Raw genomic sequence first — 15,000 nt, forward strand, 5'->3', positions numbered from 1 at the left:
GTGTGTGTGTGTGTGTGTGTGTACCTGTAGATGCAGTGCTGGTCTGTGAGATCTGTATTGTGTGTGTGTGTGTGTGTGTGTACCTGTAGATGCAGTGCTGGTCTGTGAGATCTGTATTGTGTGTGTGTGTGTGTACCTGTAGATGCAGTGCTGGTCTGTGAGATCTGTATTGTGTGTGTGTGTGTGTGTGTGTGTACCTGTAGATGCAGTGCTGGTCTGTGAGATCTGTATTGTGTGTGTGTGTGTGTGTGTGTGTGTGTGTACCTGTAGATGGAGTGCTGGTCTGTGAGAACTGTATTGTGTGTGTGTGTGTGTGTGTGTGTGTGTGTGTACCTGTAGATGCAGTGCTGGTCTGTGAGATCTCTGGACTGCTGTCGCTGTTGTTCTGTGTGGAATGATGGAGCTGAATGGCCTGCAGCTGCTGTGGCATCCCACCACCTGACGGGCACACAAACACACTGTATCACATGTACACACTCACGAGGGGTGCAACACTGATGCACAAACATGTTTCCTGGGAATCTTTTCAGTGTCTATAAATGTATCGATTCCTTGTACTCTCAAATACATCATTTGTAACACAACTGCGGGATTAATATAAATATGAACAGAAACCATAATCAAACAATAAATATTGAAATGGTTTATGTTTATTTAAATATTAAATGATCATCATTTTAAACACGTAATAATTGTTATAGTTATAATGGATTTTGATCTGGGACTGACACAGGAATAAAACAGTCAGATATATACATTAAATACAGAAGTACATAAAATAAATGATGAAGGCCTCGTAAACATTTTTAATGTGACCTTCATATAACAACAAGAAAAAAACTATAAAATCAACCCCTGGGACATAAAAGTGCCTTAATCTGAAGAAACAACTAAAACTGAATATTGACTAAAGCTGATTGTGTGACAAACACAACAGCTGAACATCACAAACACTTCAGCATCACTCAACACTAATAATATTAAATAATAAATGTTTCACAACACTCAGTGTGTTTGTGCTCCAGACATAAGAACACTCAAATCATGTGTGTTGCTTTACTTACAGATCACACTTACAGTGTTCACCTGAAAAAAAACCCATACACACACAAACACACACAGACACACACACTCTCTCACACACACACTCATACACACACACTCTCACACACACACACAGACACACTCTCACACACATACACACACACTCTCACACACACACACACACACATACACTCACACACACACACACACACACACCTGTGAGAGAGACAGTGGCGGGCAGACGGAACACAGCTTGTTGCCCCTGATGTGTTTGTGACGGGGTGGATGAGGTGGTTGAGCTCTGAAGGGCGAGTGAATGCTGCTGCAGCTGACTCAGAGGAATGGTGGAAGTTCGGGCCGAGCGGACTGCCTGGTGAAAACACAAAAAACTTCCATAGATCACCATGTTTTTCTGGGCCTTAACACGGTGCTAAAACAGAATTTCTATACATATTTATTTGTTTTATTATTATTTTGTATTAAAAACAAATTCTCAGGCTTCAAAAGTTATAAAAGTTCAAAGTTATAATGAAATTCAAACTTTAAGTTTTTTTGTTGTTGTTGTTTTTAAATGCTGTGTGTCAAATCGATTCAGCTGTTGTCAATTTCAAGTCAAGTCAAGTCAAGTGGTTTTTATTGTCGTTTCAACCATATACAGTTAGTACAGTACACAGCAAAACGAGACAACGTTCCTCCAGGACCATGGTGCTACATAAAAAAACAACAAAGGACCAACATAGGACCACATGAGACAACACAACGAAATAAAATACCTATATAAACTACCTATATAAAGTGCACGTGCAAACATGTGCAAAAAGTACAGGACAGTACAACAAATTACTGACAATGAACAGGACAATAGACAGTGCAGCGCCGACCAGTACTCAGTAGTGCAAAAAGATGACAGTTTCTAAAAATGTAAACATAACATACTATGAGATAATGTTCTATGCACATAGCAGTTATTGAGGTAGCAGACAGTTACAACAGGAGCGCTGCATATACGAACATACAGAAATATTCTGTCACACTTTAAATATATCTTATAAAATGTAAATGTCAGAATTTTAAAACTCTTTTTTTGTGTTGGGCATAAATGTAACTATGTAATGTAACAATGTAATCTAACGTAATGTAACATAACGTAATGTAATCTATCTAACGTAATGTAACAATGTAATGTAATCAAACGTAATGTAACATACCGTAAAGTAACATAACGTAATGTAATCTAACGTAATGTAACATAACGTAAAGTAACGTAATGTAATGTAACGTAAAGTAACAATGTAATGTAACATAACATAATGTAACGTAAAGTAACGTGATGTAACATAATGTAAGGTAACATAATGTAATGTAACGAAAAGTAACATAACGGAATGTAACGTAAAGTAACAATGTAATCTAACGTGATGTAACATGTTGTAATCTAACGTAATGTAACGTAAATTAATGTAACTGAATGTAACGTGGTGTAACAATGTAATCTAATGTAACGTAACATAATGTAACGTAATGTAACATAACATAATGTAACATAAAGTAACAATGTAATCTAACATAATGTAACTTAATGTAACATATTGTAATCTAACGTAATGTAACATAATGTAACGTAATGTAACATAATGTAATCTAACTTAATGTAACGCTGATTGAGAGATATTCCTCAAAAGACTGTTGTATCATATTTAACACATGGATTTCAAAGGGGCTTTTCAATATAATAATATACAATATTTGAACCAAGCACAAGTTGCTTATATTCATCAAATCCTCATTTTAAAATATCAGTCACAATATAATCATTACTGTCACGTTTACTTTATTAAAATCAGCTGTCATTTATCCCAATATAAGAGTCACTTTTCCTGCAAGTCATTTTAAATAGATCGATATAAACATTGAAACCACTTTTCCACAAATAACCACTAGATGGTGCCATAAACACGTGTAACGTACACACTATAGGTTGCTGCTCGTCAGCTTGAACAGAGAGTGAAACAGAAGCCGTTGTGCATCATATTTAATACACTTAGCGCTATAGGGTTCATTAATATATGAATATACTCTATAATATAATTAATAATATGACTAATAATTAATACAATCATGCAAGAGCAGTGTCCCTACATTATATATTTTTTATAAACCTGTTATTATTGTCTTAATATTAAATAAATATGACAATAAATCTTCCAATTCTGTAGAATAATGACCGCCGTTATTTATCTCGACAACAGTTTTGCAGAGAAATGAAAGTTTTTATATTAGGGTATAAAACTCGTGATTCTGAGTTAGCTTAAGATGATGGAGCAGGTTACATACACTAATCAGAATCATGTTTTGTTGTTATGCTTTCAGGTTAAATGTGTGTATAAATGACTTGTATCTATAATGATTCTGTCATTTGTCATTTTTGTCTTTATTAGTTCATGTTAAAGTGTCCTGCAGCGTGACAAAAGCATTTTTCCAAGTACTAATATTCAATCTTGCAATGATGCAAGAAGAAGAAGAAAATCAAAGCTGTGTGTGTGTCGTCGGGTTGATGCACAGCTGTTAGCGGGGTAATTTAAAGCTGCGTGTGTTTAAGGAGGTGACGGCGGTGTGCAGATCGACTGATGCAGGAAACACTCACAGGAAGATCGTCAAACTGCATCTGCTCGCTCTGACCACACGTTTACCAGAAATATCTGAGATCCAGCGAATAAATCCTGCACCCACTCATGAGAACTGAACATACTGAATACTGCATATAGAAATATAGAACAAATCCTGTCATCATTTATTCACCCTCATGTGGTTCCAAACCGGTACGATGTTCACTCTGCTCCATATGATAAAGCAGGCAGTGATCATTCATAATTATGTGTGACTCAACATGAGATGTTTCACTTACAACAGACACAGTTTTCATTTTGTAGTGAACAGAGTCTTGATGACATTTAAGATCCCAAGATTCACGGCTGTACTGTCAGTTTATGACGGGTCACAGCTGCTCATGAACCACCGTTAGATTATCACTCGACCACAGGCCGGCTAAATGTCATTGAATATTCATTTGTGCATATAGACGGAGCTTGCCAAATCTCTCCTGCTTTTGTTGCTCATGCAAATGACTCTTCCTCCACAATAGCAATCAAAGCCACTGGAGACACGTGTGTATTACTGCCAGCGCTGCGGAGTGAATGTAACTGAATGAGGTGAATGAACACTTCAAACGCAGCTTATAAAACACACACAACATCAGCCCAACCTCTTTATTCTGCACAGAGGTTAATGTTATTCAACCAGGAATAAGTCCCACTTACATGACTAATAAAACATGAAACTAGTGGACAAACTGCTCTTTGTTTTGCATTGCCAAGAAACAGAGATGATGCGGTCTTACCACTCCAATTCTTCTGCTGTTAATCTGCGAGGATTATAGATTCACATTTAACATTAATGGGATTAAACTCAAACCTGTGACTGCACATGAATCATTACTAGAGGTTAGGCCGATAGTGGATTTTGCAGCTAAGTTGGAGGGAAAGGCCGATAACTGATTAATCAGCCAATAGTTTTTTATAATCAATTTGTAGAATAATAAAAATGATTGCTATGATAGGCACCGACATTGAGTCCAAAATGAATAAAATCCCAAAAGCAGTTTAGAGTACAACCTAAATCTGAATTATTAGAGGTAGACCGATATATCAAATATATAGATTAATCGGATTTACCTCAATTAGAGGTAGACAGATTGTTATGATGTGAGGAAACAGGAGAAGGCAGACGGGAATGTGGATCCAGATGCGGCTTTTATTGTAACCAAAAAACAGAATAAACAAAACACAGGCACAAAAGAAAGTCCTCGATGGGAAAAAGGGAAACTAAATACAAGAGGATACGGAGGGCGGAGAACAACAGGTTAACCACGGACGGACAGATGACAGGGTAACCTCGAGTGGGCTGACAGACAGGCAGGGAACACGGAGAGAGTAAGACCATGCGAGAGCGGAGACATAGAACATCAACGAACGACAACGGGAAGCGGAGAAAGCGGGGTTTAAATAAACAGACAAGGTAATGACAAAATAACAGACATGTGCGGACAATAACACAGTGATCAGGGCTGGGAGCGTGATCCGGGAATTGTGGAAAGTGTAGTTTCACACACGGACAGTGAGACTCAGGGCGGACAACAGGGAAAACGTGACATGGAACGGGATCGGTGACGGGTGAAACGGAAAACACGGAGCAGACAACAAGGAAACGTGACATAAACGTGATTAGTGAAACAGAGAACATAGGGCAGACAACACAGGTGTTGTATCGGATTTACCGATTAATCGGATTAACCTCAATTAGAGGTAGACAGATCTATCGGATTTACTGATTAATCGGTTTTACCTCTATTAGAGGTAGACAGATCTATCGGATTTACCGATTAATCGGTTTTACCTCAATTAGAGGTAGACAGATCTATCGGATTTACCGATTAATCGGATTAACCTCTATTAGAGGTGGACAGATCTATCGGATTTACCGATTAATCGGATTAACCTCTATTAGAGGTGGACAGATCTATCGGATTTACCGATTAATCGGATTAACCTAAATTAGAGGTGGACAGATCTATCGGATTTACCGATTAATCGGATTAACCTCAATTAGAGGTGGACAGATCTATCGGATTTACCGATTAATCGGATTAACCTCTATTAGAGGTGGACAGATCTATCGGATTTACCGATTAATCGGATTAACCCTCTATTAGAGGTGGACAGATCTATCGGATTTACCGATTAATCGGATTAACCTCTATTAGAGGTGGACAGATCTATCGGATTTACCGATTAATCGGATTAACCTCTATTAGAGGTGGACAGATCTATCGGTTTACCGATTAATCGGATTAACCTCTATTAGAGGTGGACAGATCTATCGGATTTACCGATTAATCGGATTAACCTCTATTAGAGGTGGACAGATCTATCGGATTTACCGATTAATCGGATTAACCTCAATTAGAGGTGGACAGATCTATCGGATTTACCGATTAATCGGATTAACCTCTATTAGAGGTGGACAGATCTATCGGATTTACCGATTAATCGGATTAACCTCTATTAGAGGTGGACAGATCTATCGGATTTACCGATTAATCGGTTTTACCTCTATTAGAGGTGGACAGATCTATCGGATTTACCGATTAATCGGATTAACCTCTATTAGAGGTAGACAGATCTATCGGATTTACCGATTAATCGGATTAACCTCTATTAGAGGTAGACAGATCTATCGGATTTACCGATTAATCGGATTAACCTCTATTAGAGGTAGACAGATCTATCGGATTTACCGATTAATCGGATTAACCTAAATTAGAGGTAGACAGATCTATCGGATTTACCGATTAATCGGATTAACCTTTATTAGAGGTAGACAGATCTATCGGATTTACAGATTAATCGGATTAACCTCTATTAGAGGTGGACAGATCTATCGGATTTACCGATTAATCGGATTAACCTCAATTAGAGGTGGACAGATCTATCGGATTTACCGATTAATCGTTTTTACCTCAATTAGAGGTGGACAGATCTATCGGATTTACCGATTAATCGGATTAACCTCTATTAGAGGTAGACAGATCTATCGGATTTACCGATTAATCGGATTAACCTCTATTAGAGGTAGACAGATCTATCGGATTTACCGATTAATCGGATTAACCTCAATTAGAGGTAGACAGATCTATCGGATTTACCGATTAATCGGATTAACCTCAATTAGAGGTAGACAGATCTATCGGATTTACCGATTAATCGGATTAACCTCTATTAGAGGTAGACAGATCTATCGGATTTACCGCTTAATCGGATTAACCTCAACTAGAGGTAGACAGATCTATCGGATTTACAGATTAATCGGATTAACCTCTATTAGAGGTAGACAGATCTATCGGATTTACAGATGAATCGGATTAACCTCTATTAGAGGTAGACAGATCTATCGGATTTACCGATTAATCGGTTTTACCTCTATTAGAGGTAGACAGATCTATCAGATTTACAGATTAATCGGATTAACCTTTATTAGAGGTAGACAGATCTATCGGATTTACCGATTAATCGTTTTTACCTCTATTAGAGGTAAACAGATCTATCGAATTTACCGATTAATCGTTTGTACCTCAATTAGAGGTGGACAGATCTATCGGATTTACCGATTAATCGGTTTTACCTCTATTAGACGTAGACAGATCTATCATATTTACAGATTAATCGGATTAACCTTTATTAGAGGTAGACAGATCTATCGGATTTACCGATTAATCGTTTTTACCTCAATTAGAGGTAGACAGATCTATCGGATTACCGATTAATCGGTTTTACCTCTATTAGAGGTAGACAGATCTATCGGATTTACCGATTAATCGTTTTTACCTCAATTAGAGGTAGACAGATCTATCAGATTTACCGATTAATCGTTTTTACCTCAATTAGAGGTAGACAGATCTATCGGATTTACCGATTAATCGTTTTTACCTCAATTAGAGGTAGACAGATCTATCAGATTTACCGATTAATCGTTTTTACCTCAATTAGAGGTAGACAGATCTATCAGATTTACCGATTAATCGTTTTTACCTCTATTAGACGTAGACAGATCTATCATATTTACAGATTAATCGGATTAACCTTTATTAGAGGTAGACAGATCTATCGGATTTACCGATTAATCGGTTTTACCTCAATTAGAGGTAGACAGATCTATCAGATTTACCGATTAATCGTTTTTACCTCAATTAGAGGTAGACAGATCTATCAGATTTACCGATTAATCGTTTTTACCTCAATTAGAGGTAGACAGATCTATCGGATTTACCGATTAATCGGTTTTACCTCTATTAGAGGTAGACAGATCTATCAGATTTACAGATTAATCGGATTAACCTCTATTAGAGGTAGACAGATCTATCGGATTTACCGATTAATCGTTTTTACCTCAATTAGAGGTAGACAGATCTATCGGATTTGCCGATTAATCGCATTAACCTCAATTAGAGGTAGACAGATCTATCGGATTTGCCGATTAATCGGATTAACCTCAATTAGAGGTAGACAGATCTATCGGATTTACCGATTAATCGGTTTTACCTCAATTAGAGGTAGACAGATCTATCGGATTTACCGATTAATCGGTTTTACCTCTATTAGAGGTAGACAGATCTATCGGATTTACAGATTAATCGGATTAACCTCTATTAGAGGTAGACAGATCTATCGGATTTACCGATTAATCGCATTAACCTCAATTAGAGTTAGACAGATCTATCGGATTTACCGATTAATCGTTTTTACCTCAATTAGAGGTAGACAGATCTATCGGATTTACCGATTAATCGGATTAACCTCTATTAGAGGTAGACAGATCTATCGGATTTACCGATTAATCGCATTAACCTCAATTAGAGGTAGACAGATCTATCATATTTACAGATTAATCGGATTAACCTTTATTAGAGGTAGACAGATCTATCGGATTTACCGATTAATCTTTTTACCTCAATTAGAGGTAGACAGATCTATCAGATTTACCGATTAATCGTTTTTACCTCAATTAGAGGTAGACAGATCTATCGGATTTACCGATTAATCGTTTTTACCTCAATTAGAGGTAGACAGATCTATCGGATTTACCGATTAATCGGATTAACCTTTATTAGAGGTAGACAGATCTATCAGATTTACCGATTAATCGCATTAACCTCAATTAGAGGTAGACAGATCTATCGGATTTACCGATTAATCGCATTAACCTCAATTAGAGGTAGACAGATCTATCGGATTTACAGATTAATCGTTTTTACCTCAATTAGAGGTAGACAGATCTATCGGATTTACCGATTAATCGCATTAACCTCAATTAGAGGTGGACAGATCTATCAGATTTACCGATTAATCGCATTAACCTCAATTAGAGGTAGACAGATCTATCGGATTTACAGATTAATCGTTTTTACCTCAATTAGAGGTAGACAGATCTATCGGATTTACCGATTAATCGCATTAACCTCAATTAGAGGTGGACAGATCTATCAGATTTACCGATTAATCGCATTAACCTCAATTAGAGGTAGACAGATCTATCGGATTTACAGATTAATCGTTTTTACCTCAATTAGAGGTAGACAGATCTATCGGATTTACCGATTAATCGGATTAACCTCAATTAGAGGTAGACAGATCTATCGGATTTACCGATTAATCAGATTAACCTTTATTAGAGGTGGACAGATCTATCGGATTTACCGATTAATCGGATTAACCTCAATTAGAGGTGGACAGATCTATCGGATTTAGCGATTAATCGGCTTAACCTCAATTAGAGGTAGACAGATCTATCGGATTTACCGATTAATCGGATTAACCTCAATTAGAGGTAGACAGATCTATTGGATTTACCGATTAATCGTTTTTACCTCAATTAGAGGTAGACAGATCTATCGGATTTACCGATTAATCGTTTTTACCTCAATTAGAGGTAGACAGATCTATCGGATTTACCGATTAATCGGATTAACCTCAATTAGAGGTAGACAGATCTATCGGATTTACCGATTAATCGGATTAACCTTTATTAGAGGTAGACAGATCTATCGGATTTACCGATTAATCGCATTAACCTCAATTAGAGGTAGACAGATCTATTGGATTTACCGATTAATCGTTTTTACCTCAATTAGAGGTAGACAGATCTATCGGATTTACCGATTAATCGGATTAACCTCAATTAGAGGTAGACAGATCTATCGGATTTACCGATTAATCGGATTAACCTTTATTAGAGGTAGACAGATCTATCGGATTTACCGATTAATCGCATTAACCTCAATTAGAGGTAGACAGATCTATCGGATTTACCGATTAATCGGATTAACCTTTATTAGAGGTAGACAGATCTATCGGATTTACCGATTAATCGCATTAACCTCTATTAGAGGTAGACAGATCTATCGGATTTACCGATTAATCGGATTAACCTTTATTAGAGGTAGACAGATCTATCGGATTTACCGATTAATCGGATTAACCTCAATTAGAGGTAGACAGATCTATCGGATTTACCGATTAATCGTTTTTACCTCAATTAGAGGTGGACAGATATATCGGATTTACCGATTAATCGCATTAACCTCAATTAGAGGTAGACAGATCTATCGGATTTACAGATTAATCGGATTAACCTCTATTAGAGGTAGACAGATCTATCGGATTTACCGATTAATCAGATTAACCTTTATTAGAGGTGGACAGATCTATCGGATTTACCGATTAATCAGATTAACCTTTATTAGAGGTGGACAGATCTATCGGATTTACCGATTAATCGGATTAACCGCAATTAGAGGTAGACAGATCTATCGGATTTACCGATTAATCGTTTTTACCTCAATTAGAGGTAGACAGATCTATCGGATTTACCGATTAATCGTTTTTACCTCAATTAGAGGTAGACAGATCTATCGGATTTACCGATTAATCGTTTTTACCTCAATTAGAGGTGGACAGATATATCGGGTTTACCGATTAATCGCATTAACCTCAATTAGAGGTAGACAGATCTATCGGATTTACCGATGAATTGTATATTAGAGGAAGACCGATCTATCAGTTTTACAGATTAATCGGTGCCGATAGTTGATTTATAGAACTATTGGTTATGCCGTTTTACACTATAACGATAATCCAAGAAGGAACTATCGGCACCGATTAATCATTACAACCAATATATATGTCTACCTCTAATTATTACCACACCAAGTTATTACATCTCTAAGTAACTATAAACAGCCTACAGGTAGAATTATGAGATATGATACTTAGTGGAAGAATTCATAAATGTTTGTTTACAGTTAGTGATTTAATGCCATGCCAGCTTAATGGCTATTTTCATGGTGAAAAACAAGTTAAAATACAATAAAGTTTAAAGTGATTAAAAATCTACACCACCGGTCAAACGTTTTGAAACACTTACTCGTTATTTATTATAATTTTTCTTTTTCACATTTTAGAATAATAGTAAATTCATCATATTAATAAATGTAAGTTGGTCTTTTATCATATCTGCTGTTGCAGCTGTTTTATAAAAAGCAAAGCCACGAGAGGCAGCGTGTTATTACACCATGAGCGCAGTACACACCTGACATGAAGGCAAATCCACTGGGCAGTTGCATCACTCCTCCGGAAGTTCCGCTCTTCAGTACCGTGCCATTGGCCGGTGATGGTGCTGGCGTTGCTGCTGGCAGAGGCGGGTGCCAGGTAGTTGGTGATGGGGAAGGAGGGGCCACTGCTCACCTGCATGCTGGTGGACGTGGTGGGAGCGGTGGGCTGAGCTTCGTGGTACCCGGCAGACTCAGCCACGGTGAAGGCCGGCTTCAGAGAGTCCTGCACAGATTAACAACAATTTCAATTATTCATGAACACTGATGAGCTTTTGTTCGAAACAGCTCTACATTATTAGAAGCTCTTACAAGCCTGCAGAAGCAGATTTAAGGTGAGACTGTAATTTCGGATGCTTTATTGTTACGAGTTTTATTCCCTCCAAAAGTGCTTAAATCACCCCATATGAGCCGTGTAAGGGGAAGTTCAGGCCCTGATACTTATATTGATTATAGATTAAAATTACAAAGCAACCTGGATATTCAGAGGCATAGATCAAATGTTGCAAATTTTTATAGGAAATCCTGTTCAAATTGCAATAAAATGAATGCTAAATATTAGATAACTATTTTTTATTGTGACTGGTAACCATGACAACAGGTTCTACAGAATTTTTGTATATATATATATATATATATATATATATATATATATATATATATATATATATATATATATATATATTTTTTTTTTTTTGTATATATATATTTGTTTTTATTTTTATTGTATATATATACACTCACCTAAAGGATTATTAGGAACACCTGTTCAATTTCTCATTAATGCAATTATCTAATCAACCAATCACATGGCAGTTGCTTCAATGCATTTAGGGGTGTGGTCCTGGTCAAGACAATCTCCTGAACTCCAAACTGAATGTCAGAATGGGAAAGAAAGGTGATTTAAGCAATTTTGAGCGTGGCATGGTTGTTGGTGCCAGACGGGCCGGTCTGAGTATTTCACAATCTGCTCAGTCACTGGGATTTTCACGCACAACCATTTCTAGGGTTTACAAAGAATGGTGTGAAAAGGAAAAACATCCAGTATCGCGGCAGTCCTGTGGGCTGAAAATGCCTTGTTGATGCTAGAGGTCAGAGGAGAATGGGCCGACTGATTCAAGCTGATAGAAGAGCAACTTTGCCTGAAATAACCACTCGTTACAACCGAGGTATGCAGCAAAGCATTTGTGAAGCCACAACATGCACAACCTTGAGGCGGATGGGCTACAACAGCAGAAGACCCCACGGGTACCACTCATCTCCACTACAAATAGGAAAAAGAGGCTACAATTTGCAAGAGCTCACCAAAATTGGACAGTTGAAGACTGGAAATATGTTGCCTGGTCTGATGAGTCTCGATTTCTGTTGAGACATTCAGATGGTCGAGTCAGAATTTGACGTAAACAGAATGAGAACATGGATCCATCATGCCTTGTTACCACTGTGCAGGCTGGTGGTGGTGGTGTAATGGTGTGGGGGATGTTTTCTTGGCACACTTTAGGCCCCTTAGTGCCAATTGGGCATTGTTTAAATGCCACGGCCTACCTGAGCATTGTTTCTGACCATGTCCATCCCTTTATGGCCACCATGTACCCATCCTCTGATGGCTACTTCCAGCAGGATAATGCACCATGTCACAAAGCTCGAATCATTTCAAATTGGTTTCTTGAACATGACAATGAGTTCACTGTACTAAAATGGCCCCCACAGTCACCAGATCTCAACCCAATAGAGCATCTTTGGGATGTGGTGGAACAGGAGCTTCGTGCCCTGGATGTGCATCCCACAAATCTCCATCAACTGCAAGATGCTATCCTATCAATATGGGCCAACATTTCTAAAGAATGCTTTCAGCACCTTGTTGAATCAATGCCACGTAGAATTAAGGCAGTTCTGAAGGCTGAAAGGGGGTCAAACACAGTATTAGTATGTGTTCCTAATAATCCTTTAGGTGAGTGTATGTGTGTGAGTGTATATATATATATATATATATATATATATATATATATTGTTTTTATATATATATTTTTTTTGTATAAATATATATTTTATTATTTTTTTTGTATATATATATATTTTTGCATATATATATATATATATATTTTTTTGTATATATATATAAATGTTTTTTTTTGTATATATATATTTTTCTTTGCCATATAGATAGACATAGATATTAATGTTGTGTATATACACAAAATCCCTGACTAATCTGGTGACTATATAGGCTATAAAAGCACAATTTGTTAAATACATACAGTAAATATAAAACACAGTAATGCAGCCAAGTCTCCGTCATTTCAAAATAAGAGTCCCCAGTAAATTCTGGGCTTGTTTATAGTTAAAAGTACCGCTTATGCACCACATAAAACAAGACAAAAGAAAAAGGAAAGAATACGATTTTATTCTATAAATCAATTGCAGTCAATCAGTCAGTCGACCTCTAAAGTATTCACTCATGTTTAATATTAGTTGGAGCATGCATGCTTTTTTGAGGCATTAATTGACAGAGATGCCTAAAGAAGAGATATAAAGTATGTCCACAGCACTATCCAGTAGTTTCTACTCTAACATGACCCGCCGTGGTGACTTTATTACACAGTATTTTACTAATACTCGTGCTTTCCTTCATGCAGTTTTTATGAGCTCATTTGAATTAAGAGGCTACATGGATCATTTGTGCTGTTCAAATGCATTTGTCACACTGCAGGACTATTAAACTGAGCTGCAAAAAAGCCAAAAAGGTGATTAGAAAATGTACAAGCTGAGTGTTACAACATTTCGCTTAAACATTGAAAAACAATTGTTTTGTGTTATTCGTCGAGTTCCCAGTTCCACGGGTTCTTCTCTGAGGAATAAATGTAAGCATATTCACCATTAAATGCACAGTCAAATAACATGCTAATAAAGTCCAACATCCATAAAACATGGCATGGAAGTGAAGTAGAGAGTATTATGTGTTTGAGAGTTTATATGTGACTGATTCAGTCGGTGAGAGGTTCAGAGATAACGGCAGCAAACTGACCAATCACATGTGTTATTAATCCACCAAAACATTCAATTCTTCACCAGCAAACCACGGCCAATCAGGACGTTTTATAACACTGACACTCTCAATTAATTAGGAAACATTCAAGTAAAACTAAAAATGTATGGAGTGGTGGTGGTCTAAGCACATAACTGGTAATCTGGTAATCAGAAGGTTGCTGGTTTGTTCCCCACAGTCACCACCATTGTGTCCTTGAGTAAGACACTTAACTCCAGGTTGCTCCGGGGGGATTGTCCCTGTAATAAGTGCTCTGTATAATACATTGGTACTCAGAAGGTTGCTGGTTTGATCCCCACAGTCACCACCATTGTGTCCTTGAGTAAGACACTTAACTCCAGGTTGCTCCGGGGGGATTGTCCCTGTAATAAGTGCTCTGTATAATACATTGGTACTCAGAAGGTTGCTGGTTTGATCCCCACAGTCACCACCATTGTGTCCTTGAGTAAGACACTTAACTCCAGGTTGTTCCGGGGGGGGTTGTCCCTGTAATAAGTGCACTGTATAATACATTGGTACTCAGAAGGTTGCTGGTTAGATCCCCACAGTCACCACCATTGTGTCCTTGAGTAAGACACTTAACTCCAGGTTGCTCCGGGGGGATTGTCCCTGTAATAAGTGCACTGTAAGTCACTTTGGATAAAAGCATCTGCCAAATGCATACATGTAAATGTAAAAAGATTTTGTTAAC

The 15,000-nt window shown here is 37.4% G+C and overlaps 1 pseudogene; it reads right to left on the bottom strand.

Moving 5' to 3' along the window:
- The window catches only part of LOC127660823 (serum response factor-like), a 78,081-nt pseudogene that overhangs the window by 25,488 nt on the left and 37,593 nt on the right, over positions 1-15,000 (bottom strand).

Source organism: Xyrauchen texanus, chromosome 20 (genome assembly GCF_025860055.1).
Source record: "Xyrauchen texanus isolate HMW12.3.18 chromosome 20, RBS_HiC_50CHRs, whole genome shotgun sequence".
Lineage (NCBI taxonomy): Eukaryota > Metazoa > Chordata > Actinopteri > Cypriniformes > Catostomidae > Xyrauchen > Xyrauchen texanus.